This window comes from Cygnus atratus, chromosome 3, assembly GCF_013377495.2.
Source record: "Cygnus atratus isolate AKBS03 ecotype Queensland, Australia chromosome 3, CAtr_DNAZoo_HiC_assembly, whole genome shotgun sequence".
Lineage (NCBI taxonomy): Eukaryota > Metazoa > Chordata > Aves > Anseriformes > Anatidae > Cygnus > Cygnus atratus.
The window spans coordinates 18,463,680-18,480,207 of NC_066364.1; positions in this window are offsets into that span (position 1 = coordinate 18,463,680).

The window sequence follows — 16,528 nt, forward strand, 5'->3', positions numbered from 1 at the left end:
ATTTTAACAAAATAGAGAACAAAGTGACATGTTTAGTACAGAAGCACCAAGGCAGGCATCTGTAAGGTAAATCAACATAGCTTGTACAAATCCTCTCTCAGAAATATCCTCTGGAAGGCTTGATGGGGAATCACTTTTCTGTCTTAGTAGTGCTCACCTCATTTCCACAAAGCTCAGTAGCACTCTCCCTCCTATTAAAAAAAAATAAAAAATCGATTAACTCCATTCACAAAATCATGAACCATAAATTTTGCTGTCAACAGCAAGGCAGGTAATTGTTAGTTTTATACTTCCTTCATCGAACCAGATAATCAACATCTGGCTGCAAAAGATTCATACAAACTAAATGTAGATGAGATATAAGTAATTTTGGACTGACAAAGTTTTCTGAGGAGTTAGTCTAAACCACTACTTCATATTGAATGTCTGACTTACACAAATGAATAACACAGTGATCCTTCTCCTTCACAAGACTGAGTGAGTTATCATTTGCTCTTCCTATTTCACAAGTTCCTTCATCCTTAATCCTTTCTCTCCAGAATTTAAGTAATTTTTAAAAATTCCTTCTTTAAGACTTTTTTGATATAAAATCCTTAAAAGAAGATTGATCACATGGAGAGTTCTTCAGTGCTGCAATGGCCGGATCTTTTCTTTTTGTCTTATATCTTTGGAGGTTTTCCCTTCTTTTAAAGGCCCAAAACATAGAATCATAGAATATCCAAGTTGGAAGGGACCCACAAGGATCATTGACCATGCCATCTCCACTGGCTTGGTCCCCTGTTGCTTCCCAGGTAGCCTTGGAGTCCTTTCGTTCCTTCCTCAGAGGTTCTCTGCATGGAGTCACTTGTGCACAAAAGAAACCTGCCAAGAATGGTGCTAAATAGCTAGGGGTGTGCAACTCTGCAGCATTGCATAACTAACATATATGCTGTTTAGTAAAACCTAATTTGGGGTAAAATTTAACTTGTTCAGGGGTGGGGGAAAGCAGGTAATAGCTGCTCTTAGTTAATCACCTGAATATATGGATCAATCCGAGATAGTTAATCATCTGAAATATATATTGAATGTCCATAGAATGAACATGCATTGCGATAATGTTGTAGAACAAAAATGATGATTCTTTGCTTCAGGGCCTTTCTGGCATTTAAAATAATTGCAATAATGGATATGCTAAGTTTATTCCCAGATATTGCTCCAGTAAAGACAAATGATAATTAAAAAAAATAATAAAAAAATAGCCAGTGAACTTAACACTGGTAAAATGAGCAGAAATTGAGCAACCCTTAAATTCACAGAGACAGATAGACAAATGCTGAGTATAGCACTAGCTGAAAGCTCAGCTTTTAGCTATTAAGGTGGAATTTCTGATCCTTATTGAGCTGTTTAAGTGAGAATTGGACATTTTCCATCTTTATAGACTGAACCACTGCATAGCTTGGACAGCAATAGGAAGAGAAACTACAAGTAGGCTGCAGTTGCAGCAGTATTCTTCCCATGCAGAAACATAGCCCTAGGTTCTTGTCTCTGTTCCTGCTGCTTATGCACTATTTTTTTTTTAACTGAAAAACGCATAAATAGTCTCTGAAACAAATATTCCTCATGCCTCCCTTCTTCTATCATACTCAAGTCATTTCTTTGATGTGGTAGAGAATCAAGTTCCCTCTTGTGTGTTCACTCCCAGGCTTCCTGGAATGATAAATCTCTCATTCCTTGAGAGACTTGGGCCAGCTTCAACTGTGGTGGTGGAGGCTGATTGTGCTACATTCACAGCTATGTAACATCTGTGTCTGGATCTCCAACATGAAGTGGACTGCTGATTATAGAGATCACTATGGCTAGGGCTCCTTTCTAAGGATCATGTAGTGATCATGTAGATCCTTACAATTTAACTATAAGCATCCTGTATGATAGTTGGCAAATTGCTTCAGGTTAGCTATTCAAAGACATCTAGATTCTTACTGAAATCAGAAGTTATATGAGATTTAGACACCAAATACTGAGGACTTTTGTCTTTCTGTGCTTCCCTTTTCCATGCACAGACATAGAGATGGGACATGGCATTCTTTTCCCTTGGGCAAAGACGTAAAGATAAATACATTACAAACTATGGATCAATAAGATATAATGATAGAGGCTGTTAAAGAAATCAGCCTGAAGAGCTTTCTACCGAACAAGTCCTGTTTTCATTACTGACTTGGAAGGCAATATTTAGATTGAGTTGTTGTATTTGAGCTATCAAACATAAATTGGGAAGCATAAGTCAGTGCTTTCCCCCATCCCCTCTCATGTTTCTCTCTATAGACTCATTTTAACAAGTTTTGAATGTTCTCCTTAAAGGTCATCAGTATTCAGTATGTCTTCAGAGAAATCTGGTATTTTGCAAGGTTGCTGTCTCATTGGTTTTCTGACAGTGATGAAAACGTGTCAGCCTGGAAGAAAAGACCAAAAATATATATCTAAGACTATTTTTTGTTGTTCAGTGCTTGTCTGTTCTTTGCTTGTCACATTGGAAGAAATGTCAGTTCTGCATGTTTACTATTAGCAGCTCCCAGTCTTTTATCTACCTTCTCTTTCATGGCTATCATTTTCACTTGCCAGCTGTTGGAGATACACTAAGTCTGCTTGGACTCTTCTTCATCAGTCATGTGGTATTTCAGACTCTACACATTATAGCTTATGTATTTTCTTTTGTTCTGTGATTTAATGTTTCTGATTTCAAAGCAAACTCTTGCATTAAAAAGTCCTTTCCTCCCTTCCTGCTTACTATTCCCTCCTCTTAAATCTATGACAACAGTAATAAAATGAAAAGAAATATAACTCATTTTTTGCTGAAAATATCTCAACAATGTCAGAACAGTTTTTTTTTTCTTTTTCTTTTTTTTTTTCTTTTCTTTCTCTTCTATGTAAAACTTTGTGGCCCTTCATTGTCATTGATTCAAATTGAATGCTGAATTAATAATAACTCCATATATATCCATTCTTTTCCCCGGAACAAAGCTAAGACATAATCTTTCATATTGCACTTGGAGCTTAAACCTAACTGATACTGAACTCTTTCTACTACCACTGCCATGGGAAAGAAAGACCATGGAAGCACCTTGCATGAGCAAGAACTTAAAGCTCGATAATAAGGGTGACTTTGTAAACCAGCCAAGCTGTTATTTTAGTAGATGCTACCAACTTCTAACAAGTTGTCTGTCAATGTTATTAAGACTGCACTTCTGCTCAGGTAAGGATCTCATTTGACTATTTCTTAATTTAAGAAATAGAGTGTTAGTCATCTCATTTCAATAGGTTTCATATACAAAACAGGACTTTGCTACCAGTTAACAACATTCTGGATTGTAAAGAAGGTCAAACTTTTGGGGGAGTGACTTTATAAAAGACAGGAGATTATTAAGAAAAATGTCATCTAACATATCTTTTGGTCATGGGGGTGCAATTGATTTATTTTGACTGCATGCCTTAAAAAAATTAAAATAAAAATAATTTAAAAAAAAACCACAGTGTTTGTAATTTAATGATAATATTGTAAAAGAGTAATTAAATATATAATCCAGTGATTTTTTTAAACCTTTTTGATTAATTTAACTACTGTTATTATTAAAGTATATATGGATGCATACGCAAACAGTAAGACAAAATAAATAAAATATGCTCCCACTAAAACCAGAAATGATCGAAAATAGCAAATTGTGGGCCTGCCTCTCCCTGCCTAAATGCCTGAAAATCTAGATTACAGAGTCAGATCCACCTTGGCCAGCTGAATCTCAGACAAAGAGAGAATTCTGTTGAAATCATAGTTTGATGATGTGGTAAATCTGGAGCTATTCCTCGTATACAGCACCAGGTGAAAAATTCTGTAATCATATGACACCTGTTATGTGCTCAGTCTGTTATTCCAGTCTGCATTATAAAATGTTTGACTAAGTTAATACTACCAAACTTCATGTCGTCAGATATTTTTCATCTGTAACACTAACTTCCTGTTAGATTGTTTATCATATGTTTTCTCATAGCTTATAAAACCAGCATATAGATATCAATTTAAAATAAATTACATACCGTGCTTTCTAGATAATGCACCACTTAACAGTCATGTCCCCATGCCTGATTCATATCAAACTCTTACATTTGAATGATCCAGTAACCCACCATTTCGATAGCAATGTTTGTGGGACTGTAACCTTAGCTAGCTGCCTCTTCTTACGGATTGTGGATGGAGATGGCAATACAAATCCACATCAAAACTGCAAGGCAGTGAAAAGTCAGAGGGACTCTGGGATCTAATCCTCCCTAGTTTATGCTCTTGAGAAGCCTATATTCACCATGCTGACATCCTCAATCATCCTGGCCAGCCAGAACTCTGAGTTACTTAAGTACCTGCTATCCATCATGCTGACTCATCTTGCTGAGACAGGTGCCTAATTTTTAAGTTATCTCAGTGCCTAAATTGGAGCCTGAGCCGGCAGGCAGGTTGACTCTTACTTAACTATTACTTAACTATTCCAGTGCTTATCCCATCATCTCAAAGTCCATTTGGTTTTCAGCTTTCCTCTACCATGGTGATTTAACTCTCTCACCTCCCAGTTTTCCCTCAGGCCACATCCCCCTGGTTAAGTATTTACTAGTGTTAGTATGTAAGTATTTGATTGTCACCAAGTAGGGAACTTGGAAAAGACACAGGTGTCATGTACAAGGTACAAAAGACCCCATGAAAGGATTGCATCTGAAGAGGGAAGGCCTGCAGACAACTAGCAAAGGTATTTGTTTGGAGAAGACAAATCATACCTGCTTCAAACCAGCTTGTTCATCTTCTAGAAAACTCATCTCATATATAGAACCTGCCTACGTGAATATTCCTCCAGTTGTGAAAGGTCAACATTCTTCATAGGAGCGAAGGAAGAAGTTAGACAGAAATGATCAATAAGGTTTGCAAATAAGGCAGAAAGAAAGGACATTGTAGAAAAAGATAGAATTTTTGTTGTCTGCCCATGAACACAAAAGAAAAATGGAAGAATTTGAACTGTCACCTCCCATGTCTGAAGCTAGGAACCTAAAATTAGTACCTACATTTCATTATTCTTTTTTAGCTTTATTTCCTAATTCACAATTACATGTTTTATTTATTTATTTATTTAAAATAATGAAAAGCTCTCATATATCTTGGTTGCTAAAGAACTCAGTTTAGTCCCACCAATTGTAAAAATAATTCTTTTTTTTTTTTTCTTCTTAGTGGTACTTCTGAAGGGAAACAGTTACAGCATTTGAGCCCTTCCCTATTTATTTATCAATACACCACATAAAAAATCCAGAGCAGAAGGGCAAAGAGAGAGAGGCACAGATTAATATATATATATATATATATCAATTTTTAATATATTTTCTGTAAGATAATGGAAGAATTTAAAATAATCACTGGAGCAGACCATTTGACAATGGTCAATTGGTCAATTTCCTCGACTAGTTCCCTCTTCCCTTCCTATAACTCCAAAGTGACTTCTCTTTTTAAAATGTCTCAAATACTTTTACTAAAGGAGTATAAAAATGAGAAATGGGCTGGGGAGATTACCTGTTCATGAAGGAACCAGACTTAGAAAAGTATACCGCAGGAATGGATTAGAAAACGAGCTGGGCCGTGGTGATGGTTCCCATCCTGTCTCAGCCTTAAGCAAGTGCAAGGGAGTTCACCAAGCCCTGCCTACTGCACAAAGTGAGACCACATGGGCCAGGGCATGGACTCAGCTGAGGAACAGCCATTCAAAAGTATGTTATTTAACTATGTGCTTGAGATTGCAAGCTGAAATTAAAAATAATAATAATAATAATAATCAGCTGACACTGTCTCATTGTGAATAAAACACTTTATTTAACCTATCCCTTTATAACTCTTCAGCAAAATATCTCCTGGATAGGTACGAGGGAGATATTACCAAGGTGTTAAAATAAAATAAAATAAACCAAGAACCTAGCCAGTAAAAACAATAATAAAAAATAACCCAGGTATGCATGGCCTGTTTTTGTTTTTGTTTTTTTTTTTTTAATTTCCCACAAGGCTGAAATAACATGGTATAGATAACATTTGTCTACTTCCATCTCTGTGCCTTCATTTTGAAATTGTACAACTAAGTATTAATTAGCAAAATCCACATATTCACACCTGTAAACCAGATGTTGCTAGGCATACAAATGGAGCCACAGTAATTCACACATTGCTACCACATTATAGGCTAGTAAATCATTACACTTTAATGCTTAAAAAAATGGTAAGATAATAATGGAAAACCTCTCAGCAGCTGTCATTGTGGCAGGAAAAACACACCACTGCTAGACAGCATTAACAATCTACTAAGTCTTAGTGCCTTGGACCTCAGCCAAAAAGCTTACATCACCACTTTTAGCTGTTCTTATCCTACAGTTTTATTACTGTAATAACGTAGTTTACAACTCATCAATATAGGGTCTTCTTTTTTTCCTTTTTTTTCTTTTTTTTTTTCTTAAATAAAAGCTGAGACAGCAGTCTTTGAAGTCCTCTACACACTATGGCATGGAGTCAGTTAATAATGTGACATGCAAATAGACAGAGCTAATCTAAAGAGACTGTTATTAAATTATACCGCATCCCCTGGTAGGGGAAAAAGGTAGATCTGAAGTCCCTATTGTGGTGAATTAAGTTTCATTTAATAAAACCTTCATTATTTTCTAACGTTATATGAAAAGAAAACTAAATGGATTGCTTCTGGGCACATCACTGGAAATGATCTCTGTTCTCTGAAAGTGACAATGCCCTGAACATGATTAATATTTTTAGATTTGTTAAACAGCTCCCATAGCAAAGACTGAAGTTATTCCCATGTTATTCCAATATCACGGATGACATTAGTAGTGCAGGACTATTTCTGAAAATACTGTGTTTAAGCAGCAGGAATGAGTAATAAACATTCTGATTATCACTTAAAAAGGAATGACTACATGTTATGCCTGAAGATAGGTGGAAATCTCATCAATCTAAGTAGTTTATATCAGAAAATTAGGTCAATTTGCAATGAAAGTGTTATAAAGCTCTTTTGTGATCTGTACAATCAGAACTCACCGTGAATAATCTTGCTGTTTCAGTAAGCTTCTGCCTTTTCCTCTTGTTGATCTTCTTTTGGGTTCCATCAGTTTTATTCATTTCCTTGCTCAAAATAATCATGACAATAATATTTTTCACTATATTAAAAATAGATAAACAAATGTGAAGACAACATAGATAGATACAAAGGCAAATAAACACAAACAGATTCAATGGGGGATATGTAGATATATGCACATTCTGCAATTCAGTACTGGGATTTAAGTCATTGGAGGTGAAATATAGGGATGATTACAGTACAGCAGTATGATACTAACTTTAGAAACAATTCAGGGATTGCCGAAATATTAAAATACAGATCAGGATTCAAGAAAGATGGTACATATTTATCTAGCTTCACATTTAGACTTGTCCAGAGGAGGGCCTCGAAGATGATCAGAGGGTTGGAACACCTCTATGAAGAAAGGCTGAGAGAGCTGGGGATGTTCAGCCTTCCAACCCAAGCCATTCTGTGATTCTATGATTCTATGATTTAATAAAAGCATCACAGCTAAAACTTTTTTTTTTTTTTTTTTCCTGCAGGAACTGAGTAACTTGGCATGGGGTGAAGGTTTATACCATAACGATTTAGACTATTATTAATCAAGCTCTCAAGTGGCCTGATACCTCCCACCCAGCTTGTGAAGCAAACCTAACTCTTGTTAGTTACACTGTAGAGAACGACATGCACATATAGTGAGTTAAAGCAGCTAAAGTACACATTCTGGACATTTTTGGAGTTGCTTAACACCAATAATTAAATCAGCTGCTGGCAACTCTTTCTAAGAAACACTGAACTTCCTTAGCCATTACAAGGAGCATTAGTGCAGACGAACTTATGTACCAGAAGCTGCCAGTTAGGGAAAAGAACAGTTTTCAACATCTATATGAAAGAAGTTTCTCCAAGAATACTACAACTGCCACAAATGTTGTGACAGAAATGATAAAACCACTTAAATAAAACTGGTGCCCATTACACTGAAACACAAGGCAAACAAAAACTATTGAACTGCATTTATTTTAGGACCCACTCATATCTGAATTGCATTCCATTATGTTTTTTTCAGTGCTGAAATTTATGCTGATATCTGTGAATACATCAGGATTTCAGAAACACAGCAATAGCACATAGCATGTAGACAATATGGGACTTTATTTCTCAAAATAAGCAGTATCTTACTCAGAATTTTCCCCTTATGACTGAAACAGGGCATGTCTAAATAAGGTGTTAATCAACCTAAACAATGGTACCTGAGGGGGAGGCATGAATTTCTATTATCTATGAAGTCTGAATTTAAGACAGTTGTAGTTCTGATTCTTGTAGTTTAGAAAACTGTGCAGAACCATCTTTTTTTTTTTATTTTCTTTTCTTTTTTTCTTTTTCTTTTCCTTTCTATGAGCTGACCACCTGGCCTGGTGTGACTTCGTGCCTACCCTGCTTTGAACAGAGAAGGCTAAACTTGCGATCTCCTGAGAAGGTTCCCTTCTAACCTAATTTTTCCTATGATCTTTTATCTAAAGCTCCCTTTTTAAGGCAAATCATATGACTTTGAGTACCAGAAATTAAACACAGAAGTGCATTTTTAGGACCAGGATGATAAAAGTCTTATTGTTCTAAGATTATTTTATGCTTGCCAGTGATTGAAAGACTAAAATGCTCAGTGCTTCACTAGGTCAGTCCTAAGGTGTTATGAAAACTATAAAAGCATTTTCAATCCATATATATGTGTAAGCATGTTAAATGTGGTTCATTCCATTGTAAAACGTAATTATTTTAGATTTTTCCATATGCTTCATTGGTTATATTTAAATTGACATATTCAGAAAAACAAAATAAAACAAAAACAGATATGACTTCATTAACTGTGTCCTAAAGAGTGGATAAATATCCATTATGTAATGGATAAATTTGCAATTTACTGCTGTACTTTTTGCTTGTGGAGGTAGTAACATGTAACTTAGTGGCTGCTTTGCAAAATGGCTCCAGATGTACATTAGGTGGGCACAGCTTAATCATGAGACATTATTGCTCAAACTAAAATGAAGTATTTTGTTATTTTGTGTAGCAGGAGATAGCATTAGACCTTGCTTGGCTTGTTAAATTGAAATCAATTTATTATATTATCAACCATTAGCCTTATGCCAACATCTTAAGAGAGTCATGAAGCATTTGGTTGAGTGAGAAAGTGTTTGCAGATCTCATCTCCTGCTGAGACACTTTCTGGAGATGTTGTCACCCTTTATGTATTGCAGTTTTCTCCAATATGATTGTAGTTTTCATACGTAATAAAATTTAACATTTATTTCTCAGAACACATATGCAGAGCATTGCGAAGACTTACTCAGTTTTGGAGTTAGAAGGCTTGAAGCATTTTTGGTAGCCATAGTCAAACTGTATAGAGAGTTACCATAAACCCTTTTCATTTTATTTGGAAAGATTATTGACATCAACTATTGGGAAATACAGGGCAGAAAAGGCAGAAAGAAAGGTCACAGCAGAGCAGGGAACACTATAAGGAGCAATCAAAAAGCATTAACCAAACACAGACAAAACTAAACTACTCTCACATAAATATGAATATGACTAAAAGAATCAATTCCTTTTCATCTTCTTGCTTTTCACATTTCCAGTTACTAAAAGTGCAATTGAAGGACACAAGACTAGGCTAGGAAGTGGATTGAAACTGGCTGTTCCATTTTTTATTTTCAAATGTATATGACTAAATTAAAAACAAACAAACAAAAATCCACAACACATTTAATATGAATTGTTCAAGCAGGAACCGATGGTAGCATACCACATATTTAGCTGTGCAAATAGAAATTTGGGGAAAGATATACATCAAACACATTGCTTTCCTATTACATTTTGGTTATGTAAATTAAGAATTTAATAGATTCCTTTTCCAGCTGCATACCTCCCACCCAATTTCTATTAAGTAGTCAAGCAGAAGCATCTCTGTCAAAGGTGTGTCATCGTTAGGTTTTTGATGATGTTACTTCAGTTTACAACATTCATTTGCATCACCGCCTGATAGTTTTTCATAGGATGTTTGTAACAAGATGGATGGGGGACAAGAATTCCTGGCATTCGCCATATGTGCGCTTGCAGCCCAGAAAGCCAACCATACCCTGGGCTTCATAAAAAGCAGTGTGGCCAGCAGGACAAGGGAGGTGATTCTCCCCCTCTACTATGCTCATGTGGAGTGCTGCATTCAGCCCTGTGTCCCCCAGCACAAGAGGGACATGGATATATTAGAATGAGTACGGAGGGGGACCATGAGGATGATCAAAGGGCTGGAGCACCTCTCCTACAAAGAAGTTGAGAGAGTTGGGGTTGTTCATTCTGGAGAATAGAAGGCTCCAGGGAGACCTTATAGCAGCCTTCCAGTACCTAGAGGGGGCCTACAGGAAAGCTGGGGAGGGACTCTTTGTCAGGGAGTGTAGTGATAGGACAAGGGGTAATGGCTTTAAACTAAAAGAGGGTAGGTTTAGATTAGATAATCGGAAGAAATTCTTTACTCTGAGGGTGGTGAGGCACTGACACAGGCTGCCCAGAGAAGCTGTGGATGCCCCATCCCTGGAAGCATTCAAGGCCAGGTAGGATGAGGCCCTGAGCAACCTGATCTAGTGGAAGGTGTCCCTGCCCATGGCAGGGGGGTTGGAATTGGATGATCTTTAAGGTCCCTTCCAACCCAAACCATTCTATGATTCTATGATTCTGTATTCTGAGAAAATGTCTATGGAACTGGAATCAACGTTTGTTCTCATTGTTTCCAGTTCTCTCATGTTAAAGTAGTAGGAATTGGTGTTGAATTAATGATGCCTTTTATTACAGACTGCTGTAAATAACCTGTTCTTTAGAGCAAAAAAGGAAATATAGATTTTGAGGGTAGGATGGCAGGATCAGTACAAATTAACTGCAAGATCTAAGTAGCATTACTATCCCCAAAACAAAGCTTAGGTTACTTTTTGCTCTTTTTCCAGGTGGAATACAATTTGATTTAGCGCTTCACATTCAGATTTGTTTCTCCTTTACAGTACATGCAGATAGATGCATTGGAAAGTGGAGGAAACATGCATCCAAGACTTGAATATTTGCGAACACTTTTTATTGCTTCCCATTTCTCCTGCGTGGGAAAATAGAATCCATCCTAAATCAAAATCCTATCTATAATGTAATTTGCTGTCCACATTCCAAATTTGGATAAAAAGTAAAATCTTTAAAAGTCAAAGGGTGATGGAGAAGAAGTATCACTGCTTTCTCACTCCAACATCAAGGTTTTTCCTTTTACATGGCAGAAAGGTCATATGGTAGATATGAAGTTTACACAGGCTGTAAATCTCAACATTTACAAGGAGGAATGTTAATACTCAAAATTCTACGAATGTCAAACAATTAAAAAAAAGAAAAAAAATCATAATTTAAGCAGCCAGCCTGATTTTGTCTTTCAACAATGAGAACAATGTTTAAGGACACCCTGTTTAGAGAAAACATTGACTGCTATTGGATGTGCCATCCTATCTCCAGGTTACCTTTATGACAACCTGCATAAGCAGTCAGGCAGAGGCAGACATGGACAGAAAACTGAATGCTCTGCTGGCTGCCTGCCATTCTCTGCATGGTGACTGATAATAATACTTAATCAAAATCCTATCTTGGGTCTTTATCTTGCACCAGCGTGTGCATTCATTCACTTGTTATTTGGATCACGTCTCCCTGTTGCTAGTAACAATCTGAAAATGATAACGTTTGCTGCTATTTTTATTTCTTTTTCAGGGAAAGATAGTTTTCTTCCTCCTTATCCTTCCCTCTCCCTCCCCCAACATACGTATATTGGATTATTGGCCTTTAGTTGAACTCTATAACACTGAACAAGCTCCAGTCTTTTCCTTGCAGATTAACATTTTAACAGAAACGCTTCCTGTTTATGAAAACGGTGAATTCATATACACAGCTGAACTTGGATACATAAAGAGTTGAATGTTTAAGAGGAAGAAAAAATACTGGTTTACTGTTAATAAATTCTGAACACAGATAGGTTTCTACATGTAACTATCCCCACAGTGCTAAAAATGATGCCTTAGTCATAAGCAAATGAAGCAAAAGTCCTTCGGTAGAAAATAAAGAAGGTGGATATTTAGAAGGTACTTTTAAATAGGCGTTTCAGGATCTATTTAAGGCTGTCATATTAACAGTCTTTTCTTTTTCTCTTCAGTAGATTAGTAGTCCAAGTTGTTAATTGTTTTAGTCACTGATGTGACTGCAATAAAGATCTGTCTTAGTTCAGGCCTCCAGTAGGGAAAAAAAAAAAAAAGTGAACAATTTAACAAAATATAGTGCAAATGTAGCCATACTAAGGCTAAGTATAGGTCTCTGAATGTGCTTAGGGTGACCTGGATATGTCCAGAAAACTGAAGTTTAAGTTGGCTGCTCCTTATGTTTTGTAGAAGTTTTTTGAGTCTGACAGTACTAACTTCTGTTTATCATTACTCCCCAGTAATGTACAGAGATGGATAGTTGAAGGTCAGGTAGCGTAAATATCTCAAAGTCAAGGTTTAATGGAGAAATAAAGCTGCAGAAACACTTACTCTGCCTAGGATGACAACAGAGACCCATAATTTGCTCCCTTTCTTTCCATTTCAGCACTAAAAAAAGCCAAGATAGAACCAGGCAGACAACTTTGCAAAGAAGCCCTTAGTTCCTGAAGGGGCAGAGAGCTGTACTGTGTGAATTTCTATTGCAAACAGGAATCTGGCTTCCCTTTCTAGTAATCAGGTTTTACACTGGTTTTCCGAGCTCAAACAGACCTTTGAAATTCTAGGATTCTATTTGCACCAGCTATTTCTTAAACATCTAAGAGCATTTTTATCCTATCTCCTTTATGTGATATAGAGCTTGGAAGGGGATGGTGGTTTGTAGAAATTCTTAGTTTGTTTTCAGATATTTCTAAATTAGCTGCATCTTTGGTGGGAACTGGCCCTGACCCTGAAGTTTTTCATGAAATGTGGGGAGGAGAAAAGTGAGTACACCCACATGGCATTCAACAACGGCAGGAGTGAAGAGACATATTTTTGGCAGAAGTAGACAAGCTAGCTGGAAAAGTCAACAAAACAGTATTAATATCAGACTTTTGCCTTAAGCCAAACATAAAACTTGTTTAAGATGCCAACTGCAGCAACTGTCCAGAGTCAGATTTTGAAATTTATTTTTCTGAGTACCATTTAAGGTTAAAGAGTCAATAAAAGGTCAATTCTGGCCTCACATTGAAGTTATACAAAAATGACTTTTTCTGAATGATTTAGAAAAGGAAAGCAGAAATCACAAATACTCAAAATACACTGAAGTAAAAGAGCCTGTTTAGCTTTATTTGCCAAACCAAAGGAAACTGCAAAAGAGAAACAAAGATTATAAAACCTAAATAATTATTATTACATTTTAAACTGTTCATTTTAGTAGTCTTAAAAGGGTAAAAAGATGTAAATAAATTTATATGTTCTATCTTTGTATGTTCCTAGAAAAAAAATTATTCTAGAAATGTAAGAAAAAAAAGTTTTGACATTGTCCTATTGTATTCATTACATATATGTAATATATCTGTTTTCCATTAACAACATGTAATGATGAAATGATCTAATATCTTTAATTTCAAAATAAGTTGCCAGTGCACAATAATAATCTCTCAGCATCAGTAAAACTTGAATAGAAAAAAAAATAATAAATTAGTTAAACTATAAGCCATATCCCCATTTCTAAGTCTTCAGGCTCTTTGACTGGATTGTATTAACAAGGTTCCAGGTAAGTATTTGCTATTTTCAGAATGTGTTAGCCTATCACAATGATTTGAACTCTGGGGTTTTCTCCAATGTTTTATAATCTACCAAATATCATTGGCTGCATTAAGATTTCATGGATCAGCTGAGAAGAATAATTATAGAAGTATAGAATAGTTCAGTTGGAAGGGACCTTCAAAGATCTTCTAGTTCAATGGCCTGACCACTTCAGGGCTAACCAAAAGTTAAAGCATATTAATGAGGGCATTGTCCAAATGCCTCTTGAACACTGACAGGCATAGGGAATCAGACACCTTGCTAGGAAGCCTGTTCCAGTGTTTGACCACCCTCACAGTAAGGAAATTTTTCCTAACACCCAGTCTGAACATCCCCTGGCACAGCTCTGTGCCATTCCCTCATGTCCTGTCATCTGTTCCCAGGGAGCAGAGACCGGCACCTCCCTCTGAGCTTCCCCTCCTCAGGGAGCTGCAGAGAGCAGTGAGGTCACCTCTCAGCCTCCTCTTCTTCAGACTGGACAACCCAAGTGTCCTCAGCCTCTCCTCCCACTCCCAGAACATGCCTTCCAGCCCAATAACTGGCTTTGTTGCCCTCCTCTGAATGCTTTCAAGGACCTTAACATCCCCGTAATACTGTGGAGACCAGAACTGCACACAATAATTAGGGTGAGGCTGCACCAGAGCTAAATATATCAGGAGAATCACCTCTTTTGACCAGCTGGCAATGCTGTGTTTAATGCACCCCAAAATGCAGTTTACCCTCTTGGCTGCCAGGGCCTACTGCTGGCTTATGCTGAGCCTGCTGTCAGCTGGCCCTCCCAGATCCCTTTCTGCTGAGCTGCTCTCCAGTCACGTCACTCCCAGTTTGTACCTGTGTCTGGAATTACTCCGTCTCAGGTGAAGAGCCCAGCATTTACCTTTGTTGAACTTCACTCCATTGCTGTGCAGTCTCCCAACCTATTTAGATCCTTTTGCAGGGCCTCTCATCCCTCCAAGGAGTCAACAGCACCTCACAGTTCAGTATCATCATCAAACTTCCAGAGGATGCACTCCACTCCTGCATCCAGATCATTGATAAAAATGTTAAACATAAAAGCTGATAACAACAGAAAAAAAAAAAAAAGTAGAAATGGAAGTTGATGGAAATTAGCAAAGAATATGTCTGCCAAATGCTTTGTAAGGATAAGAATCCTAAGAAGGTCATTCAAAGTCCATTGGCATGACACAAAGCAGATGAGTTGGAGGTGAACTCATAAGATAGGAGATTGGAGTCAGAGCTCAGTAAGGGCAATACTTACTAAATATCAATGATAAGAATTGGCATTCATATGACAGAATGAATGACAGCTGCCAGAAGCCACCTCTCTGAGTTCAATGTAAGAAACCACAGCATTTAAAGGGAGAGAAACACCTGTAGGAGTAGGACAGCAAAACCATGTAGCAATAACTTGATTACATCCAAATGATTTATCCATCTGAATTAAACTAATATTAGTATCTTTTGCACGTATTTCATAACCTTTAGGTGAGACTGTATTTACTTTAACATTACTGAACTCATCACTATTTTTCATCATATATAGTGGCAATAACAAAAAAAATGAGAATACATTAAAAGCCCATTGCCATTCATCTCACTAATTTCGAGTAATAATTAGTTTTGCATGCATTTTTGTAATTTTGTGATTTCATTGCAGAAATTGTCATTCAAAAGTATTCATTACCAGCAATATATGGAGTGACATTTCAGCTGACATTTTAGACATTCCAAAATTGTAGTAACCCAAACATTAAACTCATGGCAGCTTCTCACTCGCATAGTCTCTCCGGCAAGTGAAGTTTTGAAAAAAAACAGTGCTTTAAATTATTAAAATATTTAACCAAAAATGTATATATCTTATCTACCTCTTCAAAATAAAAGTTTATCATTGTTGTGCATATAAACTATATATCTACTTTTGTCCCCGCCTTCTTATTTTATATCATTGATAGATATAATATGTCCCTTTTTTGCTCCATTCCTGTTATTTCCATCTAAATTTTGGGGCTTCCACTTCACCCATCCAGATCAATGAATACGACATCTCTTTTTATGGATTCTAGAATAGCTAATGGAAATTCTAACTTTCATGCCTTTATAAGATTACTAAAGATTACAAAAGCTAAGTGGGGTGAATCCAAGGCCTAAAGCAATAGTAACAAGAGGTCTATTACATTAGTCATTTTACTCTATGATCATAGAATTCAATGGCATTAGACTAAAGTAAAAGCAGCTTGAGAGGGTGAGAAAAATCAGGCAGCAATAATAAAAAAAAAAAGACAAATTGAAAATTAAAATGCAACATGAAGAGAACAATGTAAAGCAGGAAATAATATAAATGATGCACAGTAAATAAAAATAAAATAATAATCCTGAATAAACAAACTATGAATTCAGACCTAACAACTAGATAGACATCAATTCCCATCAGAAACATCCATCCACCAAGTCTTAATTCTTCTGAAATGTAGAGCATTGCAGATGGATTTGATTACTTGTATGCAGACTAATCTGTGTATATTATTGCTCTGCCTGAGGTAAAATTTTAGTAAAACTTTCCCCAAAGTGTAGACTTCCCTCGAT